We start from the raw sequence: 13791 nt of genomic DNA, 5'->3' as shown, positions 1-13791 counted from the left end.
ACGCACACACAGTCGGCCTGAAGGTAAACAACCTGCTTATGGGAGAAAAAAAAAAAAAAAAAAAAAAAAGTGGGAGGGATTTTCCTTTTCGCCCTCTCTTTTTCTCACTCACGCACCTGAGGCAGGGCTCAGCTGTCACCTATGAAGTTGGCCAACTCAGGCTGTCCGGTCAGAGAACGGTCCTCGACAGTTGCGCTAACCCCTCTGTCAGCACGAGCTGTGGCCGCGTGTCTCGCCATTTCCCAGGATACGGGGCTCCTTCTCGTCGAGAGCTACACTAATCACCTCGCGCGCAGACAGAACAGCAACGTATGTCACTGAGTGAGAGGGACAGACCACTGTGCACCGAAGGAGAGGGGATGAAAAGTATTGTTTACACACTCTTATCAATGCTCACGCCAGGCGAAAAGAGAAAAAGCATCTCATAAAAGTGAGCTAATAGGGCACAGCTCAACAGGAGAGGGGAGAGGCCCTCGTAGAGGAGACCAGCGGCAGAGCGAGGAAGTTTCAAAACAGACAAATCCCACGCTTGACTGCACACACCCGTCCCCCTCTGTCCGTCAATGGTTTGCTCCATGAGAAGCCGTGGAGTCACTGTTGCTGTCTACCTCCCCATAGCAATACAGACGAGAGAGAAAATGTATACAGCTCTCTCTGAAAATCTGAACACAGTGTGAGGCTGAAGCAACAGTCGTGACTCATTCTTTGATGATGTGCCAACTAATTCAATATTTTTCAAAGGATCGTGAGCTTCCCACAACAGAAATTTGTGGTTAAAAAAATTATATAATGATCCAAGGGATGTGCAAACTGCATTTTCAAAATGGATTAGTCAGGAGTTTGTTTTAATGAAAAAAGCCCTTGATAATTAGGCTGTTTTAAGGTTCACCTGACTGTTTGCAAACTCGTTTAGCAAGTCATTTTTCTTCTCAGTCTAATTTTAAATTAATCCACCTTCAGGTCATGGTACACATGTTTTTTTGCTGTAAAGGTAAGAATAACTCATGTGAGACACTGGACCACAAAACCAGTCATGAGCATGAATAAGCTGAATAAATAAGCTTTCCATTGATGTGTGGTTTGTTAGGATAGAACAATATTTGGCTGTGAAAATCTGAGGGAGCAAAAAGATCAGAATACTGAGAAAATCACCGTTAAAGTTGTCCAAATGAAGTTCTTTGCAATGCATACTACAATTTAGTAATATATTACAATAAGTTTTGATATATTTACGGTAGGAAATTTTAAAAATATCTTCATGGAACATGATCTTTACTTAATACCCCAATTGGATTTTGGGCATAAAAGAAAAAAACATTCATTTTGACCCATACAATGTATTTTTGACTATTGGTACAAATATACCCGTGCTATTTATGACAGGTTTTGTGGTCCAGGGTCACATATTGTTATTAATATTTCAAGATCAACTGTATTAACGTGGGGCTATTATACTGTTGTGTATATATATATATATATATATATATATATATATATGTATAAACTTTTTTTATTATTTTTTTTTTTTTTTTTTAGAAAAATCATGTTAAAATGTATCAATTAAATATAAACCTTTTTTTAACAATATACACTACCGTTCAATTTTGGGGTCAGTAAGTTTTTATTCTTTTTGAAAGAAATTAATACTTTTATTCAGGGAGGATGATAGCAAAGACTTATATTGTTAGAAAAGATTTATAATTTGAATAAATTCTGTACTTTTTAACTTTATTCAAAGAATCCTAAAAAATATTTTAAGTTCCAAAACATTACTGTTTTTTCTGTATTTTTGATCAAATAAATGCAGCCTTGTTAAGCATAAGAGACTTCTTTAAAAAACATTACAAGTCTTACTGATCTCTGAAACTTGCAAATGAAAAGTATCATAAAAGTATTTAAATATCATTTTAATAAGACATATTATTGAGTGATATACAGCGACAACCGATATTTCTGATAGTCCGATAAAAATCTGACTTGAAATTGATTTATATAACAAGCTATAAGAATTTTTGAACTTTTTGACCAAATAAATAAGCAAATCCTGTGTACATTTTTAATGTTTTCTTTCTATATTTCATCTAAACTTCAATAAACCACCCCATTTAAAAAAAACAAGAATGATTTCTAACACCAAAAACAAAAAATAAGAATATTATTTCATACTTATGACTTTTCAGGGTTAAGAAAGAAATAGTCCAATGCAGCAGGGTTCATTTCAGCACAACACACAGACACAATATTAGCAGCAATATGCACTAAGTGACACAACTACAGAGAGACAGGATCTAAACAGCTCTAAATTACAGTGTCAGCTTCGACAGCATGCAAACAAGTATGGCTTAAAATGAGGTCAGTGGATTCTTACGCAGTTCGAGGAATAAAAAAAAAATCAATGTCTGTTATTTTAAAACTGTGTTTACTTCGATAGTCACAATAAAAGAACATTGCTATAGAAATCTCCCTCAACCAATAACACACACAAGTTGCAGATTTTATAGGTTTAAAAACAAAGTACACTCAGAATCAGTTCAAAAACCACTGTTCTACTCTTTCTCTTTTCTATTCAGTGTAATTGCACCCTTGAGTACGCACTTGATTTTCCAATAGCCTCCATAGTACTTTTTCACCTCCTCTGACCTCAGGCTGCAGCGTTGCAAAGGGAAAACATCAAATTGAATACAAATAAAACACTAAATATTATTCATGAAAAGAGGGCATGTTTTTTTTTTGCATTCTGAGCCTCATCAGCATTAAATTACCCAACCCTGACTGTATAACACTGTACTGTTGACATGAGAAAAAGATCATGGGTTCCATAACACAAAACACATGTCAAACAAAACCCGATAATTATGGGGAAAATTGTTGGGAGAGTACAACCTAAGTATGCGGAAGCAGTAAAGAGAAGTCTGACAACTACGGCTAAGAAACCAGGTGTCAGAGCGCTGTACAATCAACAAGCACCTTTAAAGAAAACACAGGCACGCTCACGCAATCATCATATAAGCTAAACAAACTGCCTTTTTCCAAACTGAATTGAGAAGCCATTAAGGTCTTTGACTAATTCATGCAAGTCAGTGATTACCCTCATATTAAGAGGGAGGTCTGTCTATTCAGCTGGTTTCCAAGCAACTAAGTGATTAGCGTGAGCATTTTTCCATACATTAGGAAATGGAGTAAATTACATTTTAGTCGTGGGTTTTTGCATTTGATTACAGCTTGTATAATACCCGTAACCAGGATGTAAACATACCATCTGACAGCTTTAACCTACATCTGTGTCTGTATGTACAAAATGCACACAGAGATGCAGGGAAATCCTGCTGAACTTACACACTTATTACATTTTTAGTTACTTTAACTCAGAAATAAGTGTGGAGAAAGAATAAAGCACTCTGTCTCTCTCCTCTAATCTGTGGTATGGTAAATCTTTTATTTAATGTAGCTGGTTGGATTTACTTGCAATAATCTTATTAACCAGGACTACTACGAACTAAGAATATAAGCCTGTTTGTGAAAACAGAACGAACTACACTTTTTCATAATTGATACATTAAAAATTAAAGCAAACACACAATCCCAGGTGGCTAATTTCTAGCAGTCACTATGATTTTCTCTTCTTCATAATATTAAATGTTTCTTAAAGGAGAAGTCCACTTCCAGAACAAAGATTTACAGATAATGTACTTACCCCCTTGTCATCCAAGATGTTCATGTCTTTCTTTGTTCAGTCGTGAAGAACATGTTTTTTGAGGAAAACATTTCAGGATTTTTCTCCGTATAATGGATTGCTATGGTGCCCCGAACATGAACTTCCAAAATGCAGTTTAAATGCAGCTTCTAACGATCCCAAATGCGGTTGCAAATGATCCCAGCTGAGGAAGAAGGGTCTTATCTAGTGAAACGCTTGGTTATTTTCATAAAAATACTAACATTTTTATATACTTTTTAATGTCAAACGCTCATCTTGTCTAACTCTGCCTGGACTGTTTTGTCGAAAAACTGTTTTTTGTGTTTATGTCAAAAAACTCCCATCTCATGTTTTCCCTTCACTTCAAAATAGTCATACATCGCTGTTTTACCTTTTTTGTTATAGGTGTTTGGTCTTCTTTGCATTTTCACTTCGCAAAGACTGGATCGTAGGCAGGCAGAGCAAGACAAGACGAGCCTTTAAAAAAATTAAAAAGTATTTAAATTAGATTTTTTTTAAATGAAAATGACCAATCGTTTCGGTAGATAAGACCCTTCTTCCTCGGCTGGGATTGTTCACAACCGCATTTTGGAAGTTCAAACTCAGGACACCATAGCGGTCCATTATATGCTCAAATGTTTTCCTCAAAAAACAATTTCTTTACGACTGAAGAAAGAAAGACATGAACATCTCGGACTAAAAGGATGAGTACATTATCTGTAAACTTTTGTTCTGGAAGCTTTAGCTTCAGCGTCTATTTATAGTGTAGGGGGCGGGACGCTTCGAATTCTAGAGAGCATTTGATTGAACAGAAAGTTTGATGAGAAGCTGAATAGCAGGGTGATGTCATTAAAATAGTTAATCCATATTGCCGCTTTTTTTATACAATTCTAATTTCAACATTATTTCTTTTTCAGACATTGTCCTTTAAAGGGGTCATCGGATGCCCATTTTCCACAAGTTGAGACGATTCTTTAGGGCTTTAATGAAAAGTCTTTAATATACTTTGTTCTTTAATATATAATTTTGTAAAAATTCTCAATGGTAGTGTAAAACAACACCCTTTTTACCTTGCCAAAGGTAAATTCTGGTCGAGGCAGCTTTAAATGCAAATGAGGTCTGCTCACCCCACCCCTCACCCCTGTTTACTTTCCTAATAATGTGCTAGTTAGCTAAAGGCGATCGCAAAGATTCATAAAAAAACCCTTATTCTCACTTCTGCTGTAAGAGAAGCTGGATCAAGAATGATTCGTGCGAACATAGTCGGATATATGTAGATCGGGAGCCGCATTCCCTTCACAAACAAACATAATTAAATGACGACCACTACATTCATTATTACATCCAGCAACACAACACCTCAACTGCTTAATTCTTTTCTAACTTACATCCCTGCTCCAGCATCAAAACAATGGAAGTCGGACTGTTACAACTGATCTGAGGTAAGACGCTCATGTCAATCAACTATCGTGGGAGCGGCCTCTGTCGGTGTGACGCCACAACGACAGGCATCTGAGAATGGCTCAATTTGAAAAAGGGATTATTATTTTTACAGATTTAAGAAAAAAAAAAAACACTGTATGGATTTTTATCATTATAGGGTAGATTTGTACATACACTGCCAACACACAGTAATGTTCAAACAACATGTAAAAGTGAACTTAGCATCCGATGACCCCTTTAAATTAAAAAAGAATCAGCTGAATGCAAAGTGACCAACATTTGGCTTTCGACCACTGAAAATGGGTAACATTCAACAATCTGAACATGCAGCCTCATTGAGATCCCCATATCTCTGGAACTGAATAATGTAGGGCCTTGAAAATTAAGATTTTAAGATCCCTGACCTGGAGCCATATTGAAACTTCAATATCTCTGGAACCGAATCTCACTGGGCATTAAAATTAAAGATGCCAAAAGGAAAGTTTGTTAAGTCCCAATATCTAAAAGGGCACTAAGATATCTTTAATTCTTCTTGAGTTACAGGCATGCAAATTTTGGAGAAAAACTTGAAAGTGCCGTTTCCCCATTTTTGAATGGTCACCATTGTATGGGATTATTTTTGTGCCAATAAGAATGAACGTAACTTTATAAAACTGAACGTAACTTTCCAAGAAACGATCAAAAATATGCCACTGCAAAAGAAGAAAAACACAATGAAAATGAAAAAATGAACTCAGTCGCACGAATTTAACATGCTCTTCAAATATGCTTCATTCTTTGTTAATGATTTTCAAAGAATCGTTTTCACGAATCATGGATTCTGAATGCGTTGCCACAGCTTTCGCTTACGCTTCGCAAATTTTCGTTTGCTGTTTTGGCACAAACCTCTCGCGGGGGCGGGCTTAACAGCGATCTACTCTGATTGGCTAATGAGCTTTTGATGGACAGTTGCTCTCTGACCTGGAAACACGGACGGTGATGTCAGTGGCGCAATACGTCGTGCTTTGTTTATAGAAACTATCAGAACTGTTGCACACTGTACATGAATAAAACTTTTATCGATGTTATTGATTAACGTTACTTTAGCAACACGAACTTACTTCAAGCTGCCCTGAGGGACAAGCTGAGGTGGAAGATGATGCCGCTCCGTGTCTCTCCTGGGAGCTCATCTTTAGAAACTAAGAGACGACCGTAGGTGAAATACTAATAACATTAATACTTAATATAAACAAAGCACGATGTATTGCACACCACAACAACTTTCCAATATGTGCGCCACTGACGTCACCGTCCGTGCTTCCAGGTCAGAGAGCAACTGTCCATCAAAAGCTCATTAGCCAATCAGAGTAGATCGCTGTTAAGCCCGCCCCCACGAGAGGTTTGTGCCAAAACAGCAAACGAAAATTTGCGAAGCGTAAGCGAAAGCTGTGGCAACGCATTCAGAATCCATGATTCGCGAAAACGATTCTTTGAAAATCATTAAAGAATGAAGCATATTTGAAGAGCATGTTAAATTCGTGCGACTGAGTTCATTTTTTCATTTTCATTGCGTTTTTCTTCTTTTGCAGTGGCATATTTTTGATCGTTTCTTGGAAAGTTACGTTCAGTTTTATAAAGTTACGTTCATTCTTATTGGCACAAAAATAATCCCATACCATTGGCACATAAGGCAACAAAGATTGCTAAATTCAACAGATTTTACTAATAGATCTACCAATCTCTTTGTAAAAATCACATTATGATGCTGCCATCTTTCTGAAGACATTTCTACCCCCTTGTAACTTGACTCTCCAAAATTTGAGCCGGGGACCTCTGGTAGAATTGACACAAATTTTGTCATTGTTTTGAAACACACTAGCTTATAGATATCCTTAAGCCCATATATGATGATTAATATACATGAGGATCCATACATCAGACCAATTAGATTTCAGTGTAGGTGAAACTAATCCAGAAACAAAGCAACATAAGAACAAGAGTTGGAGGCCCTTCTAAAATACCATAGACAAAGAACACAGCAATCAGCAAAAATGGGTTATTTAACAAACATCCATACCTTAAAACCATGTTAATAATTAAACTACACAAGTGTAAAAATTTAACAGCAAAAGAAAGCAGTGCAGACGGATGCAGTGCAGGCACAATCGGGTTTCACATTACCATGACAACTGTAGGGTCTGTTGAACTACCAGAACACAACACAGTATACGCAAATACAGAAACACCATGCAGTGGGGCCAGGAAAAGTGTTAAACCTGCACCGACGGTCCCCATGACCGATCATTAATATCTGAAACACCTCAAAGTCTTATGGATGCAATTTATCGGTTAACTTTGCAATGACAACATTAGCTGACAGTTGTCAATTATGATATCTACAGTTATTCATTTAATAGATGTGTTCATACAAATAAGATTAATAAAAGCAGAAGTGAAACTAAGATACAAGCTACTGAATATTTGGTAACATTTTACAAGGTTCATCAGTTAACTTAGGGCTGCCAAATGATTAATCGCAATTAATCGCATACAAAATAAAAGTTTGAGTTTGCCTAATATATGTGTGTGTACTGTGTGTAATTATTATGCATATATAAATACAAACACATTCATGTATATATTTAAGAAATATTTAAAAGTATATGCATTCATCAATTTTTATAGAATTTATATTATAAATAAAAATATTTTGCACATAAATAACATATTTCTCTTAAATATATACATTAATTTGTGTGTATTTATATATACAATAATTACACACACACGTATTTAGGCAAACTCAAAGAGAATCGCGATTAATCACTTGACAGCCCTAAGTTAACTACATTAGTTAACATGAGCTAAGAATGAACAACACTTCTACAGCATTTATTAATCTTAGCTAATGTTAATTTCAGCATTTACTAATGCGTTATTAAAATCACAAGTTTGTTAACAGTAGTTAATGCACTGTGAAGTAACACGAACAAACAATGGACGACTGTATTTATATTAAATAACATTTACAATTAATCTGATGTAATAAAAGGATTATTCATTGTTCGTTCATGTTAGTTAATACATTAACTAATGTTAACACATAACACTAAAGTGTTACAGAATAAGCTACGTAAGTTACAAAAAAACATAGGGTGTAGTATATATATAATTATATTGCAATTTTATAATTACATCATTAACAAAAAAAAGGATGGGCAGCTTGACATATGCACAACAAATGTTATATTTTCATTAATATTATAGTTCAGTTTTTCCATTTTGAGTCGTGTTAAAATGTACGCCAATAAAAATAAACAGAAAATGCAGTAACAACTTTACATTACCATTCAAAAGTTTAAGGTCAGTAAGATTTTAAAATGTTTAAGTCTCTTGTGTCTATTTAATAAACAAATCAGTAAAAGTGAAATGTTCTTACAATTTAAAAGAACTATTTTCTATTTGAGTATCTATTTATTCCTGTGATGGCAAAACTGAATTTTCAGCAGCCATTACTCCAGTCTTCAGTGTCACAAGATCCTGAAATCACTCTAATATGCTGATTTTATGCTCAAGATTTATTCATTTACTCTTATTATCAATGATTAAAAACATTTTATTCAGGATCTTTCATGGATATAAAGTTTAAACGAACTGCATTTAAAACAGCAAAGAAATAGTAACATTATACATGTATATATTTACGGTCACATTTGATCAATTTAATGCATCCTTGCTTAATAAAAATGTTCATTTATTTCCCCACAGAAATCTGAAAGACCTGACTTTTGAATGGTGGTGTATTAAACACAAATAAATCAGTGTAAAACAATGTTTAAACAAGCCAATATCATGTTACAAGTGTCAGATTTTTTTCCCTCTGCACACATGAGGCTACATGTGTAATATAATGTGACAAACAACAGTGATGTAACGTTTAGTCATGCCACCACAACTTGGAGAAAATAGCTTGTTACTCTAAGCGCTGCACTATTTTGAAAACAGCTGAGCTACTGTCACACCACTAAGAATGCTGTCCACTTAGTCCCATCACAACTTGTAGTTTGTTACTCCAAAACACTGGATGATTATGTAAACATTTCTCCTATAAAAGACTTGGATCCACAGTTTCAGCTCTTGCCAATTCAGGTTATTTCAATACAGCTTTGAGCTTCGCAATGATCTGCTGACTTACTTGATCTAAGGCTCCAGAGGGATACTCATTGAGGGGAACACTATGGCTGTGGTCCACTGGGTTTACGGGGTGGGAGAGATCTCAAGGAGAGGGGGCTACGGCGGCACACCCTCCCTGTCATGCAGAACCATCCCACCGGGGGGAGGCAGCAGAGAATGGACACCCAATGTAACCTGCGCAAGAAGTAAAATATAGTGTAAAAATTTACAAGCATTTTAGGTGACGTTTACACAGCAGTTGAATCTGGTCGTCAGCCCTATGGTGCTATTACTGTTAACTTAGAAAAATATATATTATAAAAACATTTTTAGTTACACTACCAGTCTTCAGTTTTTGAACAGTAGGATTTTTTTAAAGAAGTCACCAAGCCTGCATTTATTTTACCCAATGTACAGCAAAAACAGTAAAATTTAGAAATATTTTTACTATTTAAAATAACTGTCTTCTATTTGAATATATTTTAAAATGTAATTTATTCCTGTGATTTCAAAGCTGAATTTTTAGCATCATTACTCCAGTCACATTATCCTTCAGAAATCATTTTAATATTCTCATTTGATGCTCAAAAACATGTATTTTCATTATTATTATTATTATTGTTGTTGTTGTTTAAAGCATCCTTGCTAAATAAAAGTATTAATTTCTATAATTTCTTTCCCAAAATAAATAAATAATGTTTAATGAACAGCAAATCAGCATATTAGAATGATTTCTGAAGGATCATGTGACAATGAAGACTGGAATAATAATTTTAGCTTTGATCACAGGAATACATTTCAAATATTTCACAACATTATTGCTTTTGCTGTATTTTAGATCAAATAAATGCCTGCTGGGCAGAAGAGAATTATTTAAACAAACATTAAAAAACGTACTGTTTAAAAACTTTTTTTTGGGGGGGGCATTTTGCAGTTTTTCATTGATAGGACAGTAGAGCTAGGACAGGAATTGAGTGGGGGAGAGAGAGGGGGGCGGGATCGGGAAAGGTCCACCCGAAGCGCAACTGCGTCATAGCCCCAAACTTTTGACTGGTTTAAGTACTATAATTACTAAAACAATTTAATAAAATAAATAAAAACACACAATTACTGAAACTTAAAAGATAAAATCTAATCCAAAATATTAAAAACATTATAAAAATATATAAATTATGCTTCTTTTTTAAATTATTTAAAATAATTAAAATTATTTTAAATTAAAGTAATTCATTTACATTACTTTAATCATTTAATTTGTTTGTAGTTTGTCTATTTAATCAATTCAATCAATTTAATATTGCTTTTAAACAAACTAACCTACTTGGCATTTACCTATCAGTGTAAAAGGAAAAGCTAATAAAAAGGCAAAAGTAAACAGAAGTTATGTAACATCAAGCATACATGAAAGTCATGCTCTCAGCGAATATGAAAATTCAACACATACTGAGACAGTCTAGTCATAGATGCATATGTGTGCAAAATCATTTTTTGCATTGCCATAGCAACTGTAAGGTCTGTTACACTACATCTAGTTATAAGCCACACGAATAAAGTCTAAGCACAGCTTGGCATATAAATGTTTATACAATTGCACCATATCCACATCAATAACCTGCTGCACATCAGCACAGATTGTGACTTCACGGAGGACCTTGATGGTTAAAAAGTGGGCAAACATTGAAAAAAGACAGCATGTATGAAAAAAGACAGCATGTATGATTTTTGTCAGTACTGTATGTACAGGTAATGGGAGTGAATGTCTTAAAAACACATTTTAGCTTTAGTATCACATATAATGGGTCTTTATACAAATTTTTAAATAAAAGTAATTGAAGTGTACAGAGCTTTTTAATACTAGAGGTCACTGGGAAAACCCAATGTGGTTGACTTACTTGATCTAGGGCTCCAGAGGGATGTTCATTGAAAGGAACACTATGGCTGTGGTCCACTGGGTGTATGGGATGGGAACTGAAGGACAGAGAGGGGGTTACAGAACCATGCCCTCCCTGTCATGCAGAACCATCCCACAAGGGGAGGCAGGAGGAACTGGGCACACAATGCAACCTGTGAATCAATCACAAGAGAAAAAAAAATTAACTTGCGTTGAAAGAGCAAAACCAATCACAAAAACACCAAAACCGCAAATTTTGCATTGCGAACGCCTCAAGGCACACATTATCTAACAGTGATGAAAGCCAGCACTGTCTCAAGCTTTGCCATGAAGTTTCACGAAAAAAAAGAGGTTATAAAACAAGAAGCTAATCTATTTGAAAACCGGCTTTGAGCAAGCAGCTGATCGGCGCTGAGCTGTGATCAAATCTAATGATTTGTATACAGCGAGAAGATGAAAGCGAAGATTTCCTGCTGTGTTAATTAAGAACCTTTTACTTCACTTCAACAGATGTGAGACCTAAGGCAGAGAGCACTGATGGTTTGACTGAATGTGTGTGTGTATGCGTTGTAGATTGTAGCAACTAGGAAACCATAAAGCTTTTGACTTCAGATGGGCCTTTGTTCTTGTTCCAGACCAGTATTCTCAACCAACAATATCGATTCTCATGGGGCCCTTAAGGTATTTGAAGAGTAGGGTATTCATTTAAGAACCAGTGGGATTGTATCTTTTCATATTTTAAAGAACGAGTAGATTTAAAGCATAAGGTTCATTCCACCGAATGGGTGCCATTTCTGTCACCATGTAAAAATATGCATAAAAATTAACTATTAAACACATTTCATTATTAAGCAAAGTGTCCTGCACATTAATCTAACTGCGCATTTAAAATATTTAATTAAGAAAGTGTTCAAAAACACTGAACATTTTGCATTTAAACATATCCCACCTGTGATTTAAATACATTTATTACATAAATGTATAATAGTTTGGATAAAACCCCCCTAGGTTTTCACTCAGTCCTGTTACCCTAACACATTCCCCTCTCTAAAAAACTGAGAAAATTCCACAAGACACATTTTCAACACAATATTGCAACATCTGGATCTTTTGAAGGCAATGAAATGACCGAAAGCATGTGGTCTTATTTTCTTTCCTGTATCTTTGATGATATTGTAACTGTGGCTGGGAGCGTCATAATAAAAATACTGTCCTGTTACCTAAATTATTTCTTAGATGTTACTTGTTTATTTTAAAAATACAAATCTTTGATGAATCACTATAATTTGCTGAGTATCCTCATAATATTAGTATGTACTCCATGTGGCTATATTTTATGTATTTGCTAATTTTATCCAAAAATCTCAATCCTGTTACTTTCAGTCCTGTTACTCATATACTCATATATCCTATACTCAACTATAGTAACTGAGTAATAGTAACAGGAATGAGTGATTATTAATACAAATTTTAGGCTACATCCATATTAATCTAGATAAATTTGAAAATGCATCTTTTTCTCAATGTTTTGGCACTAGGACAATGTTTTTGCCCAGAGAAAACTTATGGTTGTTCTGGCATTGTTGTTGTATATTATGACAAAATATTCACTTGCAATTTCTCTCCTGTGGGAAATATGTATTAGACCCAAACATGAAATGCCGTTTGAATGTGACCTACGAAACAATATTCACAAAAAAACTAAAAAAGCATTATTTGTTAAGTTTATTATTTTTAATATCATTTTTAATTTAATATGTTATAGTTATTATTTTTTGTTACCTCATAACCCTGTTACTAAATCATTTTTTCTTAAAAAATATATTTAATTAAGTTTGGTCCATTATTTGTCCCAATAAACACCTGGCTGAGGGAAAATGAAGGAATTTGTTGACATATTTGTAACATGCTTTTTAAAAGACATAAGAGTTTTGGTCTGAGGACTGAGAAAAATCCGTACGTCCTCACTTTAAAATTCAGTAAAAAATGTATTAAAGTTGCCTGAGATGGGCCAACACAGATTTTGAATAGTTAAATACGTGTATTATACTCAAAAATACTCATCTTTGAACACAAATTGAGATATTTTTGATGAAATCCAATTTGTGTTCTGAAGATGAAGGTCTTACAAGTTTGGAACGACATGAGGGTGAGTAATTAATGACAGAATTGTCATTGTTGGGTGAACTATCCCTTTAATAATGAACGCTTTGTCCATTATTTTGAAACACAACCTAGATATATACTACAACGCCATTATATTGAGCTGTATAAGTCAAAAATAAGATTGCATTGCAAAATGCATTGGGTAATTTAATACAAAAACTGCCTGTAGGTAAAGCCTGCTTAATATTTAAAAAAAAAAAAACAAACAAACAAAAAAAAGTATGTTTTACTGACAAGTTTCCCGCAATGTAATGGAGCGTAAGCGAGAAAACTGAAGCGTACCAGAAAAAAAGCTTTTAGGATGCTTGAGAACTATTGATTAGCCCTCATTACGATGAATAATACACATGTCTTTAAAAAAATCTATGGCAAATGAACGTATCACCCTAAACCACTCATTTTCCTAAACACTAGCCATACTGTATATTGATCACTGTGGTTTTTA

At 34.6% G+C, this 13791-nt stretch overlaps 1 protein-coding gene across 4 annotated transcripts in view; it reads right to left on the bottom strand.

Annotated features, from left to right (window-relative positions):
* ncoa1 (nuclear receptor coactivator 1) overlaps positions 1-13791 on the bottom strand; it is a 74560-nt gene that overhangs the window by 51301 nt on the left and 9468 nt on the right. For 2 of the 4 annotated variants that reach the window (XR_007829950.1, XM_051138225.1), the window contains exons 2-3: positions 11182-11353; positions 9312-9484 (exon numbers count right to left, since the gene is read on the bottom strand). The gene's annotated coding sequence lies outside the window, so the exon portion shown is untranslated. Of the gene's footprint in view, positions 1-116; positions 312-9311; positions 9485-11181; positions 11354-13791 lie in introns of those variants that run through there. The other 2 variants (XM_051138226.1, XM_051138227.1) reach the window with 2 other exon arrangements.

The sequence above is a fragment of the Labeo rohita genome, chromosome 20, assembly GCF_022985175.1.
Source record: "Labeo rohita strain BAU-BD-2019 chromosome 20, IGBB_LRoh.1.0, whole genome shotgun sequence".
Taxonomy (NCBI): domain Eukaryota; kingdom Metazoa; phylum Chordata; class Actinopteri; order Cypriniformes; family Cyprinidae; genus Labeo; species Labeo rohita.
The sequence above is the reverse complement of the archived record's forward strand: the minus strand, read 5'-3'. Positions and strand labels throughout refer to the sequence as shown.